This window comes from Oryctolagus cuniculus, chromosome 12 (genome assembly GCF_964237555.1).
Source record: "Oryctolagus cuniculus chromosome 12, mOryCun1.1, whole genome shotgun sequence".
Taxonomy (NCBI): domain Eukaryota; kingdom Metazoa; phylum Chordata; class Mammalia; order Lagomorpha; family Leporidae; genus Oryctolagus; species Oryctolagus cuniculus.
Genome location: NC_091443.1, coordinates 92,190,016 through 92,203,705, shown reverse-complemented (window position 1 = coordinate 92,203,705; position 13,690 = coordinate 92,190,016). Strand labels below are relative to the sequence as shown.

The 13,690-nt window shown below is 57.7% G+C and overlaps 1 long non-coding RNA gene across 4 annotated transcripts in view; it reads right to left on the bottom strand.

The window, feature by feature from the left end:
• LOC108175770 (uncharacterized) overlaps window positions 1–13,690 on the bottom strand; it is a 105,213-nt gene that overhangs the window by 38,631 nt on the left and 52,892 nt on the right. For 2 of the 4 annotated variants that reach the window (XR_011380950.1, XR_001792431.3), the window contains exon 2: window positions 5,624–5,735. This is a non-coding gene — a long non-coding RNA (uncharacterized lncRNA). Of the gene's footprint in view, window positions 1–5,623; window positions 5,736–6,137; window positions 6,554–13,690 lie in introns of all 4 variants that reach the window. The other 2 variants (XR_011380951.1, XR_011380952.1) reach the window with 2 other exon arrangements.

Genomic DNA, 13,690 nt, shown 5'->3' with positions numbered 1-13,690 from the left:
CCCACCACCCCCGGACGCAGGGATCCAGTAATGAAGTCAGCATGCAGAACTGGGAGAGACGGGTCCCCCATTTTCCACAACCTCCTGCAGCCCCCTCCCATAGCCGCTCCTACCGAAAGGCGTCGCCGCTGTCTCTGGCTTTCTGCATTGCATTCGGCTCCCTGTAGCGTTTTCAAAGACTGTGTCCCGAGGACCCAGGGAACCCTAAACTCACTGATGCTGGTACAGCATACAGCTCCTCCCCTGTGGTAAAACAAAATGTAGCTGGAGGGGCCGGCACAGTGGCGTAGCGGGTAAAGCCGCCACCTGCAGTGCCAGCATCCCATATGGGTGCCGGCTCGAGTCCCAGCTGCTCCACTTCCAATCCAGCTCTCTGCTATGGCCTGGGAAAGCAGAAGATGGCCCAAGTGCTTGGGCCCCTGCACCCACATGGGAGACCCAGAAGAAGCTCCCAGTTCCTGGCTTCAGACTGGCACAGCTCCAGCCATTGTGGCCATTTGGGGAGTGAACCAGCGGATGGAAGACCTCTCTCTCTCTCTCTCTGCCTCTCCTTCTCTCTGTATGTAACTCTGACTTTCAAATAAATAAATAAATCTTTAAAAAAAAATGTAGCTGGAAGCTTTAAGTCACCTCCAGGTTCTCTCTACTGGCTTTCAAAGCTTCCTTTTCTTATACCCCGTGACCCCCCCTCCTCACTGCCACCCACAGCCCTGGCAGCAGGCTTTCTGGGCATTTGGGGCCCGGCCCCCCAGAGAGAGATATGCCGGGCCGCATCCAGGATCCTTCCCCAGCCAAGCCTCATCCCCCACCCCCTTGAGCCCCAAGCACCACGTCTGATCAGACTGCACTCTGGGCAGCCCTTGCAATGTCAGCTGCTCCGTCCTCGTCCTCCACAGCCCTAATCTGTCTCCCTGGGCTCGTCCACGCCATGGCTCCCGCCCTTCCCCTGCCCTCCCTGCCTACTCCATAGAGGCGGGGACTCCCCAGAGTCCACCCACAGGCCTCCTCCTTGTCTCACTCTCTCCCCCTGCTCTCTAGCTGTGTCGTCTGCACCAGAGGGGCTCAAGGGGGCAGCATCTCAATGCTGATGACGTCCGGGTACGTTCTGCTGGACAGGTGTCTTGCAAAAGTCTACAAGTCAATTGCGTGTTGGCCATTCAGGGCACCCAAGACGCAGGCTATCCACAGCTAAATTTGCCCTTGCACCCCGCACGCAAGCTGTGCTCTCTGCCCTCCTTCCCCCAATTCTGATGAGCCAGGAGCCTGGCAGTCAGCTTCCCCAGCCCCCTCCTCCTCCTCAGCATGGGTAACTGGTGATCTGGTTGTGCCCATGTCACCAGGGTCTCTCAGAGCCGCTCCTCCACTTCTTCACCATGGCCTGCTTCACTGATCGCCCTTTGCTGGACCAGTGCAATAACCTCTTCACCAGGCTCCGTGTCACCTGCAGGCCCAAGGGTGCCTGGAGCCCAAGGCCTCCCTGACTGAGGTCCCACCTTCCACTCAGCCTCATCTCCACTCACTAGAATTTGCTCCAGGGGCTGGCATTGTGACACAGTGAGTTAAGCTATCCTTTGCGATGCCTGCATCCCATACGGGCACTGATTCAAGTCCTAGCAGCTCCTCTTCTAATCCAGCTCCCTGCTAATGTGTCTGGGAAGGCAGCAGATGGTGGCCCAAGGACTTGGGCTCCTGCACCCACCTGGGAGACCCAGATGGAATCCTGGCTTCTGGCATCAGCCTGGCCCAGTCCTGGCTGTTGTGCCCATTTGGGAAGTGAACCAACAAATGGAAAACCTCTCTCTCTCTCGCTCTCTCGCTCTCGCTCTCTCTCTCCCTCTCTGCCTCTCTCCCTCTCTCCTTTCTCTGTCTCTCCTCTGTCACTCTTTCAAATAAAATAAATAAATCTTAAGAGAAGAACTTGCTCCAGCTGCTCCACACATTTGCAGTCCCGGAAGGGACCTGTTCTCTGCCCCGCCCACTCCCGCCGAGTCCCCTGAGACTGACAGAGCCTTGCCCAGAAAGTTCTCTCCCACCCCTGCACCCCTCCCGCCCCCACCATCTCTCCCAGCCCTCCCACCACAGGCATGGCCAGTCCCCACCCCACCTCCGCTGCAGGTCTCTCCCAGGAGCGCAAGTGCAGGCGAGGGTCACGGCACTCCCCATCCCAAACTGGATGTCCTTGTTCACAAATCTCGTACCCCACCAAGCTCTGAGCTCTGCAAAGACAGGAGCCTGCACCATGGTCTCTCTGTGTTTTGTCTTTGGCCAACTTAAACCCCCGGGGGCCTCAAGGAGCAGCTGGGCGGATGGACAGGACAGGTTGGGGGACCTAATGGGAGAAAGAAACCTCACCAGGGGCTGCACACGACAGCCGGGAAAACCCAGACCCGTGGGGAGAGCGAGTCTCTCAGGGCCCCCAAGCCCGTCCAGAGCTCAGAGGAGCAGGCACCTGCGGGAGCCGTGGAGACCCCCCCTCCCGCAGCTCTTTCCCCAGAACTCCCGGGCTGCAGTCAATCAAAGAGTGAGGTCTGAAGGAGACCTGTGCTTCTCCAGCCAAGCCCCGCCCAGACGGCCGGGCTCTTCCAGCAAAGGGCGAGTGGCGCTTTGTCAGAGTGCAGTGAGGGAAAGGGACAAGGGCAGGACGAATCGAGGGAAGGCAGAGTGGGCAGGAGACAGGGGCGCCATTACCAGTGTCTTCTGTTGGACTTCGCGCCAGCTAGCGTTAGGGTAATGGACTTAACCTGACCTTGGTCTTTGTCTGATCTGGAGAAAGGTAAACACTGACACCCACGCCACAGCTCATGAAAAGCAGGTGAGCGCAGCCCATGCAACCTGTCCCGGCAAATGTCACCGCCCAGCCGGCCATTCAGACCCCACCTCACCCTTACCCTGCCCCTCATCCCTCCTGCTAGCCTCCACCCTCCTCTTCCTCATCCACGACCTAGCGCCAGGCCAGCAAAACCTGGGTCTTCGGTTACCAAAAGTGGAAGAGCTCAGAGCTCGAAGGCTCAAACCCACCCCTTGTGAGAGGAGGGAATGGAGGCCCAAGGATGGAGAGGGATTGGCGCCTCTCACATGGCCTCCATGTTCCTGACACTCTTTGTACCAGAGCAGTTCTCAACTCCTTCCCTCCCCCTGCAGGGTCTATCCTGGAACCCTTCCTCCCTTGCAGGGTCTATCCTGGAACCCTTCCCTCCTCCAGCAGGGTCTATCCTGGAACACTTCCCTCCTCCCCCTGCAGGGTCTATCCTGGAACCCTTCCCTCTCCTTGCAGGGTCTATCCTGGAACACTTCCTCCCCCTGCAGGGTCTATCCTGGAACACTTCCCTCTCCTTGCAGGGTCTATCCTGGAACACTTCCCTCTCCTTGTAGGGTCTATCCTGGAACCCTTCCTCCCCCTGCAGGGTCTATCCTGGAACCCTTCCTCCCCCTGCAGGGTCTATCCTGGAACCCTTCCCTCCAGCAGGGTCAATCCTGGAACCCTTCCCTCCAGCAGGGTCTATCCTGGAAGCCTTCTAGTTGATCCTACGGATCCAGTTGATGACAGCAGCTGCTTGAGCCCTGCCCTGTCCGACTTCCCCTCTTCCCCTGGGCCGCATTTGAAAGCCGATGAAGGCAGGTTGCAAAGTCGGCGAAGGCTAGGATGGACTGTGATGCATGGAGAAGAAGCCTGGGGGCCAGCCTGAACCCCACTGCTCCGAGGCCAGGTCTGGCTGGCTGTTTGCACACAGCGCCCTGTCGAGGTTCCTGCCTACCCATCTCAGCCTCACCCAAGTCTGACACCTGACATTGCAAGCAGAGCTGAGACGAGACAGACGGCATATGCACTCTTATAAGGCCGGCTCTGTAGATGCCACGGTGGAGCCCTTGTGGCCCCTGCTCAGGTGTTCTCTGAAGCTGACTGGGGGGCGAGGTGGCATCTCTCAGACACCTGCCCACAGCGGCGGTGGCACCTGGGAGGAGCAGGCCCTGAGCTCCCTCCCTGCTTAGCCCTGGGGCCATCCCCGACAGCGCTATCACCATGCCCCACCCATGCCCACACCATGCCATGCAGATGGCAAAACCAGAGACAGGAGTCTGGTGCCCTCTGCTGTTCGGCACTCTGGTTCCACAGCCTGAGATGGCACCGAGGCTGGCAGGGGAGACTCAGAGATTGTCACCAGTGCCTGGGTCACCCCAGCCTGCAGCAGCCCCTTTATGGTCTTTCCAAAAGCATCCAGAAACGGCACGAGATGTGAGCGCTGAGGATCGGTCAGGATACACCAGGGGATGTCAGAGTCCCAAACCGTCCCCGAAGCAAAGCGGCTTAGAACAGCCAAGGCTCAGCCTGGAGGGCGAGCTCCACGGCCACTAAGGATCGTCTTGGGGGTGCTGCTCCCTGCGTCCTCGCTCCAGAGCCCAGGTGGACGGAGCCACTGCCACCTTGAATGTCGCCAGCCACGGTGGCAGGGACTGAAAGGCCTCGCAGAGACGCTGGCCAGGATTAGTCCCATCACCCCTGGGAAGCACTAGTGCAAGGGGCCCAGCCCTCTCGGGGGAGCAGCCGTCACGGTCACGGGCGCTGAGTCTGTCGTTCACCGAGTCTCCAGGCACTCCCCAGACGCAGCCCCAGATGGCTCCCAGCACAGCCTCACGCTCAGGCACCAGCTCTCGGGTGGGATGGTGGGGTCTCAGCTGTGCTAACCCCAGCCTCACGTGCAGATGGGGCGCGTTAACCAGGAGACCCCACACCGGAAGCCAGCTGTCTGCTTCCCGCTGAAATTCAGTGTCCAGCAGGATGACCAGGGCACAACAATGGCAGGAAAATGGGGCCGCATCCCAGCAGTCACTGCTCCATGGCAGCCCTGGGGTCCCTCAGGGCAGCCACTCCAAGACCCCCCCCCCAGGCCCCAGGAGCCAGCCGTCCTACCTGACCCGGCAGCCCTGGGGGTCCCCTGTTGAGTTGGCTCCTTTTGGTTCTCGTCTGCCTGTCTCCGGTCCCTCTGTGGCCATCTCTGAGGCTCCCTGAATTTCCTCTTGCATTCTGCATAGCTTTGTAATGAATGGGCACTTCACTCGAGTCAACTGGACCTCACGGTGACACCAGCTCAGGGGCTCCTCCGCTCAAATGGCAGAAGCAGAGAGAGGCAACCACACGTGCACACAGGCTGTCGTCGGAGTGCCCCAGCTGCTGACTCCGGATGGGGACTCCCAAATCATGGTTACTGGGTTCTCCTGAGCGGGAGGAGCCGCCCGCCACCTGCGCAGCCTGGGAGCGGGGAGGGGAAGGCAGGGAATGGGATTTTCTTGGAGTGGTCTTGGAGGGTGCCCTGGAGAAGACACAGGATGCGAGGTGAGGCAGTGAGAGTTGTCTTCTCATGGCTGCAGCGAAACCCTGGAGACGGGCGACTTCGGAAGGGAGGCGGCTTCTCGCAGCTCAGAGTTGTGGAGCGTCTCTGTCCAAGGTTGGTTCCCTGACCCCTGGTGAGGGCATGCTTGTGCAGCCGAGAGGGTGGTGGGGTCCAGCTCGGCTTTTCTATAACCAACCCTCCCACAGAGTCTGCCTCCCAAGGTCATGGCCGTAGCCACCCCAGGTCTTCCCACTGCACCTGCATCAAGCGTCCACCCTGTTAGCACCACTCACCCAGGGCTTCGTGGCTTCAATCCACATGAGCTCTTGTCCAAACCAGGGCAGGTCCTCTCCCGCCTCAGCTGTTCATTGCTTTCTCGGCTTCTCCACGTCTCGGGTTCTTCCTCTGTCAAGGGAGCACAACAGCCTTTGTCTTCCTAGCTTTCTGCTTTGCGGTTTCCTCCTGCCCCCCCCACCACCACCACCATGACCACCACCACCACCACGCCATGTGCTCCTAACGGGCTCTGCCCCTGCCTTGGTTGCCTGAGCTGGATCTGAGCCCAGCCCACCTGCCGCCTCCCGTGGGATCCTCTGCATTGACAGAAAGAACTCTGGGACTGGAAAAGCAAGGGAGTGAGCCCCTGACAGTGAGAGAGGCTGGCAGGGGAGAGACGGGGCACCCACCTCTGCCTATGTCTGCGGCTGAATCTACCACTCCTCTCTGCTTCCTCCTCCTGGGGGAAGTGAGTTGCCCTGTCTTGAACCTCACTTGCGGGGTGCGTGGGTGCGGTGCCTGCCTCCCTACCCCAAGATTCTGGCCCAGTCCTGCTGCGCTTCCCAGTCTCAGGAGGAAAGTGCTGGGCTGGCCGTGCTGGGTTAGGCGGGCTGGTTTGATGTTTCTGTCTTTTGCCTTTCCTTGAAGAGCTCTGGGTTTCCTTCGGCCCGGCCACCTCTCAGCTGCTGGTCTGTGGCCGTCTGGAGGCTGAGTTCCACCTCTGGAAGGAGCCACACCATCGGCGGGTCTCCGTACTCAGAAGAATGCATAATAAGCGGGGCTGGGCCTTCCCTGGCGGGACAGCAGTGACCCCTCAGCCCACCGCCCCTCTCCTCACCATCCAGTCTCTGGTTGCTAGGAGGACCTCCTCCGCCCCCATCGTATTTTACCACAGTCACAGGAACAGTGCACCAGGACAAGCTGTGTATGAACAGTGGCTGGCAACTCTGTGGAGAAAGAGGCCCGTCACCTTTGTCGCTTTGACACAGCAAATGCTTGGGGCCGGTGCTGTGACATAGCAGGTAAAGCCGCCACCTACAGTGCAGGCATCCCATATGGGCGCCAGTTCAAGTCCCAGCTGCTCCACTTCCAATCCAGCTCTCTGCTGTGGCCTGGGAGAGCAGTGGAGGATGGCCCAAGTGCTTGGGCCCTGCACCCCGTGGGAGACCCAGAGGAAGCTCCTGGCTCCTGGCTTTGGATCGGCACAGCTAGACCACCTGGGGAGTGAACCAGTAGATGGAAGACTCTGACTCTCTCTCTCTCTTTCTCTCTTTCTCTCTTTCTCTCTCTGCCTCTCCCTCTCTGTAACTCTGCCTTTCAAACAAATAAATACATCTTTAAAAAAAAAAAAAAGGAAATGCTCAGAGACTCCATTTCCCTGTGTGCAGAATGAGAGGGCTGTATTTCACTGCCTTGAAAGGCTCCTCTATAGCTAGTGTTGGCTTGGAACAATAGAATAATAGATCCTGGGAACACGTGCTTTCAGATTTGTTTATTTATTTAATTGAAAGGCAGACTTAAAGGGGGAGAAAGAAAGAGAGAGAGAGAAAGAGAGAGAGAGAGAGAGAGAGATCCTCCATCTGCTGGTTCACTTCCCAAATGGCTACAATGCCTGTGACTTGGCCAGGCCAACCCCAGGAGTCAGGAGCTTCATTCGGGTCTCCCAAGTGGGTACAGGGGCCCAAACACTTGGGCCATCTTCTGCTGTTCTCCCAGGCGCTTTAGCAGGAAGCTGGAATAAGAGTAGAGCAGCCAGGACATGAACCAGTCTCCATATGGGACATTGGGGTTGCAGGCAGTGGCTTAACATGCTAGGCCTCAGTGCTGGTGCCTTAACCTTATTTTTAAAAATACTTTCCGGGGCCAGCACTGTGGCACAGCTGGTTAAACCACAGACTGCAAGGCCAGCATCCCATATGGGGGCTGGTTCAAGTCCAGGCTGCTCCACTTCCAATCTAGCTCCCTGTTAATGCACCTGGGGAAACAGCAGAAGATGACCCAAGTGCTTGGGCCCCTATACCCATGTGGGAGACCCAGATGGAGTTGCTGGCTTTGACCTGACCCAGCCCCAGTTGTAGCCATCTGGGGAGTGATCCAGCAGATGAAAAATCTCTCTCTCTCTCTCTCCAACTGCCTTTCAAATAAATAAAATAAATCTTTAAAATAAAATACCCTCACTGCAACATCTGGGCAGGTGTTTCACCAAATGCCCTGCCACCTGCCTAGGCAGGCCGACCTGCAAAGCCAAGCAGCTCACCATTCCCCTGTGGTCTCCTGTGCCCCCTCCCCCGGTGCTCAGGGTACAACTGCCTGGCCCGCAGAGACAGCCACCCTGAGAGAATACGCGGCGGCGAGTCCTCGGGTGCCATGCCGTCTCCAGTTTTCTTTTCCTTTTTGTTTCTCACTTTCCTATTTTTATTAACTCAGGGGCCCCCTGGGCCCCAGGGCTCAGCCTCACTCAGGGCCCTGTTGGGTTCGCCCCCCAGCTGCACCCGGTGGGTGTTGCCGAGGGCGTGCCCCTGGCCCCCTGGCTCCGCCCATCCCTCAGATCCTGAGCTCTGAGCTCTGCCTGTGCTGCAAGCGCTCGGATTTGGCGAGACTCAAGAGGAGTGGAGCACGTGATGCACCCACGAACGAGGCGCCCCATCATTTTGGTAATGATGATTTTATTGCTTTTTTACACACAATTAAAGCTCACTAATTCAGATCTATCAGAGAGGACAGTCAATGGCTGGAAAGTCCACATTAAAAAATAATTTAAAAATAATGTCGTTTTATTACTTTCAAATCTATTACTCAATGCAGGCTAATAGTGTTGCGCGGCGAGCCCTTGGGGGACTCACGTTAACGAACAAATAAGAGCAATTTGAGGTTAGTCTATCAATTATTGGTGCGGAACAGGGTGTCTCAGAAAGCACTTGGAAACGCTTCCACTGAGTGCAAAGATCTTCACGCGTTTTCTTCCGTCCATCAGCTTCTTGCCGTGGGCAGAAGGCCCAGGCAGCCGCGGCCCAGGACTGACCGCGTTTGTACAGATTCCCACCAGGTGGTGTCTGAGTGTGACAGCGTCTCTGAGTCAGATCAAGACCTGCATTTTGGGGGCCGGCGCTGTGGCATGGCGGGAAAAGCCACCGCCCGCGTGCCATGACAGAGGGCAAATTCAGAGAAGCTCACGGGGCTGATGGGTCTGTTTTAAAACACCTGCACCTGCTCGCTGCCTCCCCCGGGGGCATCCCTGAGACTGTGCCCAGGCATCCCCCAGGCATCCCTGAGACTGCGTGCTTCTCCCTCACCGACAGTGAGGAGCAGGTGATGGGCCGGGCCGCCCTGATGCGGCTCTGATGCCTTCACCACCGAGGAGCTCAAAGCCAAGTTCATAGCTCAGCTGGCCGGAGCTCAGGGCCTTCTAACTCCCCCATGGCGTCAGCCTGACGCACACCTTCAGCTGCGTGTTTCCAAGGAAAATGATTCTCACTGCCAAGTGAGCTTGCAGAAGCCTCCATTTAAATTTGCTTTCTTTTGAATTTCAGTGGCCTTAAGTGTGGCTCAAAGCTTCCACGCTACCACAGTTCCCACCATTCCCTAAGCACTTCCCAGGGCACCAAGTCTGTCCTGTCTCCTCTCTTGCAGTCTGCCACCTTTCAGTTTCCCATCCATGGACGGCTTTTCCTGGTCGGAGATCCTCCCGGGAGTGCAAGGGTGGGGCCATGGGGAGAGGGAGGGACCGGCCCTGAGAAGGAAGGAACCCCAGCTCCGCCTCTTGCTTTTTATTTGTATTATTGTTATTATGATTTAGGCTGCCACGGTATCACACAGAGCCCAAGAGGGGCTAGGCGGCACCCTACAACTCCTACGTGATCTCTCTGGACTCTTTTCTTTCTTTCTTTCTTTCTTTCTTTCTTTCTTTCTTTCTTTCTTTCTTTCTTTCTTTTTTTTTTTTTAAGATTTATTTTACTTATTTGAATGGCAGAGTTACAGAGAGAGAGAGAGAGAGAGAGAATCTTCCATTTGCTGGTTCACTCCCCCAAATGGCACAACAGCCAGATCTGGGCCAAGATGAAGCCAGGAGCCAGGAACCCAGATCTCCCATGTGGGTGGCAGGGGCCCAAGTACTTGAGCCATCTTCCCCCGCCTTCCCAGGTGCTGGCTGGACGTGAAGGGAGCAGCTAAGGATTCGAATCTGTGCTCCAATATGGGATGCCGGTGTCACAGGCACTGGCTGAACCCACGGAGCCGCAACAGCGACCCCTGCCTGCTCCTTCTCCACACAGCGCACCCACTACGACAGCCATGGGAGGCTGGGCCCTGTGCGGCCAAGCAGGCCATGTCCCCAGAGGGACAGGTGCTTGGCTTGTGCTCCGTTGCACACCATCGTGAACACTCTCAGCTTTCGAACAAGCAGCCGCAGCTTTTCCCGTTCGCCTTGCGGCCCCAGGTCCCAGAGCTCCGCTCCAAGCCCGGGGCCAGTGGGGCTCTTGGAGGGGCAGGAGGGGCATCAGAGCTGGAAAGCAGCCTGTGCACTGGCCCAGGGCAGCCCTGTCCCACTGCCACCAGGCGCCATGGGGCAGAGGCCTTCGGGGACTCCGCACCTGCCCTCCTCTCTCCTTACCCCAAACCCAGCCAGCAGCTGTCCTGCAGCCAGCGACACCACTCTTCTTACACCCCCGCCCCACTCCCAGCCCTGAACGCGTCCCCGCAGAGGTCTCACTGAGCCCCCTCACAGCCCTGGCTCCAGGTCGGTTGAGGGGTGGCCCTTCTGCCCCGGGCCCTACCCCATGCCTTTCTGAGCCTCTCCAAGGTGGCCCCCCGGGAAAGCAGGACTTCCTGCGTCTCTGTCTCGGACAGAGCACTGTGCTGGGTGCCCCCAAACCCTTCAGGGTCCGCTCCAGCCGTGCTCAGACACTGAAGCTGCACCCCAGGGTCCCCGGGCAAGAGGAGCAGGGATGGGAATAGATGCATGGTGACACCCATGCCGCCTCCGGGCCACTGCAGCCCCTCAGCTGCCACTGGCACTCCTGGACCAACAGGGGTCAGTGGGAACGTGGCCCAGCCCACCACCAGGCTCCCCTGAGGACACCGGCCTCCATCAAAGGCTTCTGGGCGTCACCCCCGGGCCCCCACCCCACCCCTGCTTCCAGACACAGCTCAGCCAAGGTCTTGTGGCTGCCCGTTAGTTTTGCTGGGGACACCGCCGCTGGGGGACGGGGCCCTGCAGCTGCCGCTGGCTGAGTCAGCAAATATTTATCAAGCCCTGCGCTAGGAGCCATGGGAAGGCTGGGGGTTGGGGGACACCTGATCGTCCAGTTTCTTTTTTATCAAGATTCTTCCTAAAAGCAGAGGAAAGAAGGGAAGGAATGTTTCCAAATCCCTACTTCTTTCTCTGCCTGGGACCATGAGGCAGACACATGGTGCGGACTTCAGAGCCGGAGCCTGGGGGACGGAGGGCCGGCACCCCCACGGCTCCCTGGGCCACACCCGAGGAAGCCGCTGTCCCTTGAGTGGGTGAGAACGCTCATGCTCACCCCTCACCCGTCCGCCTCGGTGGGTTTTCGCAGGGTGAAATGAGCTCATGTATAACAAAGAGCTTTGTTGACTGTGCAAATGTTAGGTTGTTCTTTCAATACACATTTATTAAGCCCTGAGTTAGGCATTACAGTCCCTTCAAATGCAAACGAACACGGTTCACTAGGAGTCACCCCTTCTTTCTTTCTTATTTATAGGTAAAATCCAGTCATAAAACCAACCGTATTAAGGAGAACCATTTAGGAGCGTTTTTGTGCACTCACAAGGCAGAATACTTCTAACTCCTCCGTTGAGTTCCCAGTCATTTTCCCTCTCTCCAAAAGGCCCATAGAAGGAGGTGTTGGTGGTATGGTGGTGAGCACAGCTGCCTTACAAAAGGCCCATGGAATGCTCTTTTTAAGACCCTGTTTCTCTTCCCCTCTTGGTCCTTTTTGGGAGTTGACGTCTCACGGGCCTAAGACCATCCGTGCGCCCCTCTGATGGCCTGGGGCTTCAGGCCAACCCCTGGATCCAACCCAGCTTTCTCTGCCAGCGCTGGGGACCCCAGAGTCCGAACCTGCCCCTTTGCTTTCCACCAGCACTGGCTGAGCCAGTCACCGCTGCGCATCTCAGTAAATTGCCTCCCTTAAAGGCGCCATCGAGTTTGCCCGTGTGCCCTGCTTTCTTGGAATCGGTCTCCGTGCCCAGCGTCCCGCCTTCCCGGCAGCCTGCGCTTCGGCAAACGGCCTCCTTGTCAGACTGAGGGACAGCCAGGTGCGAGGGGCGGGGGCGCTGTGTGGGCAAATATTGGACTTGGCCCCGCTCGCATCAGGAACCCAATTGGTGTTATTGATTGACAGATTCGGGGACCAACTGTTTAGAAAGCTGAGCCCCTTCGGATTGGGCTAGGTGTTTCGGCAAACAGTTCTAATACTGGACAAACAGGCCGGTTGGAAGAAGTGCCTGGCGTGTTAGCAGAGCAAACCGCGCGCTGTGCAAACAGCTTAGGAGAACGTGGCCACCTCCGTGTAACCTCGGCCGAGGTATTGATCCCGCCGGAGGCAGCCGCGGGGCCGAGCGGGGAGCAGAGAGCTACAACCCCAGGCTGAATGTAAATGTTATCTTTAAGCTGCCGCTGTCAGGGCCCTAATGGGCATCTGTTTGGAATTTGTCTTCTTGCAAATCTTTAAATCCAGGTCAGGACCAGGCACAGAATCTAATAACAACTTTGCAGAGAGATCGCGGTTGGGGACTGATTCTGTTCTCCGCCTAAGTCCAGCGGGGACTTGCTCCTCTTCTGGGAGGCAGCTGCCTCACGCGCAAACTTGCTAGGGGCCAGCCTGGAGCTTGGAAGACACGAAGCGGAACATCGAGGCAAAGGCAAGGGCAGAGCAGGGAGGAGACCTGGAAATCTTGGTGCTTTCTCTGCCCCCTGAGCTGTGCATGAACCAGAGCTGGTCGGGGGCAAAGAATCCCAGAGAAACCTGGCTCTCAAGGCAGCTGGCTACTCAGGCCTCAGGGTGCCAGACCAGGAGTGGGGGACTGTAGTGGAGGCCACCACGAGGAAAGCCACAGAAACCGTGCAGTCCCCGCCCTCACCCTCACATCCCGTCCTTAGCCCGAGACAGGTGACCCGGCTGCGCAAGCAGAGGCTGGGCGTAGGCAGCAGGGACCTCAGCCATCTGCCCACTCTGGGTCCCAGTCCATTCAGAAACCCCTTACTATCTTCCACGGGAGCCCAGAGCAGTGCCACCCTCAGGACACTCCTCAGTACTACATTTTATAATGGAAAAAGGGGGACTTGAAAACCTCGTGGGCCATCTCTCCTTTGGCACCCGGCTTCATGGAGACAAGAAGAACCGGAGAAGGCTGTGGCCAAGAGAAGATTCTTTAAGCAGAGGCTTCTCAGAGGGAATAAGCAGTGATTGGCTGCTTCAGCGTCCAGCGGCTGGGGGCAGAATCCCAGCTGTGTGGCCTCGGGCGAGTTACCTAACTTCTCAGAGCTTCCTGTGCAATGGGCAGGATGGCGTCCTCCTGCAGGGACCATGGGAAAGACTGGAGACCGCTGATCACGGCGCCTGGGGCCCAGTCCTCGCTCCCAAACCCCTGGACTGGCCACGTAGACTTTGAACTTGCAAAGAAAGAAACACATACGGGCGCCAAACCAGGGCCGGCTCCTGGGACGATGATCTGTGCAGCCGGTTGTATGGGGACCACGCTCAGAAGGGCTCTGGCTTGGCTTGAGGCTCGGCTGTCACTCTCCCAAAACTCTGTCCAGTGTTGGAACAGCAGGCTCCTCATCGTCACGTCACAGCCCGTCTCAGACCAGACTCCCAGAGAACTCGACGTCTAGACGATGCCACCACAAGACAGATGCAGAAATCTATACTTCCAGCTCCGCTGGCCATCGTTTTGAACCAACACGGCCCATGCTTTGAAAATTCCAACCAAAGTCTGGGTCGCAGATTTTATTGTTATTTATTTATTTATTGGGGGGGGGGTGTTACTACCCTCGAAATCCCTCTTAGGGAGATCTGAGCCTGCAGACAAACACCTTCCAGGCTGGCTGCCTCTGTAAGCTG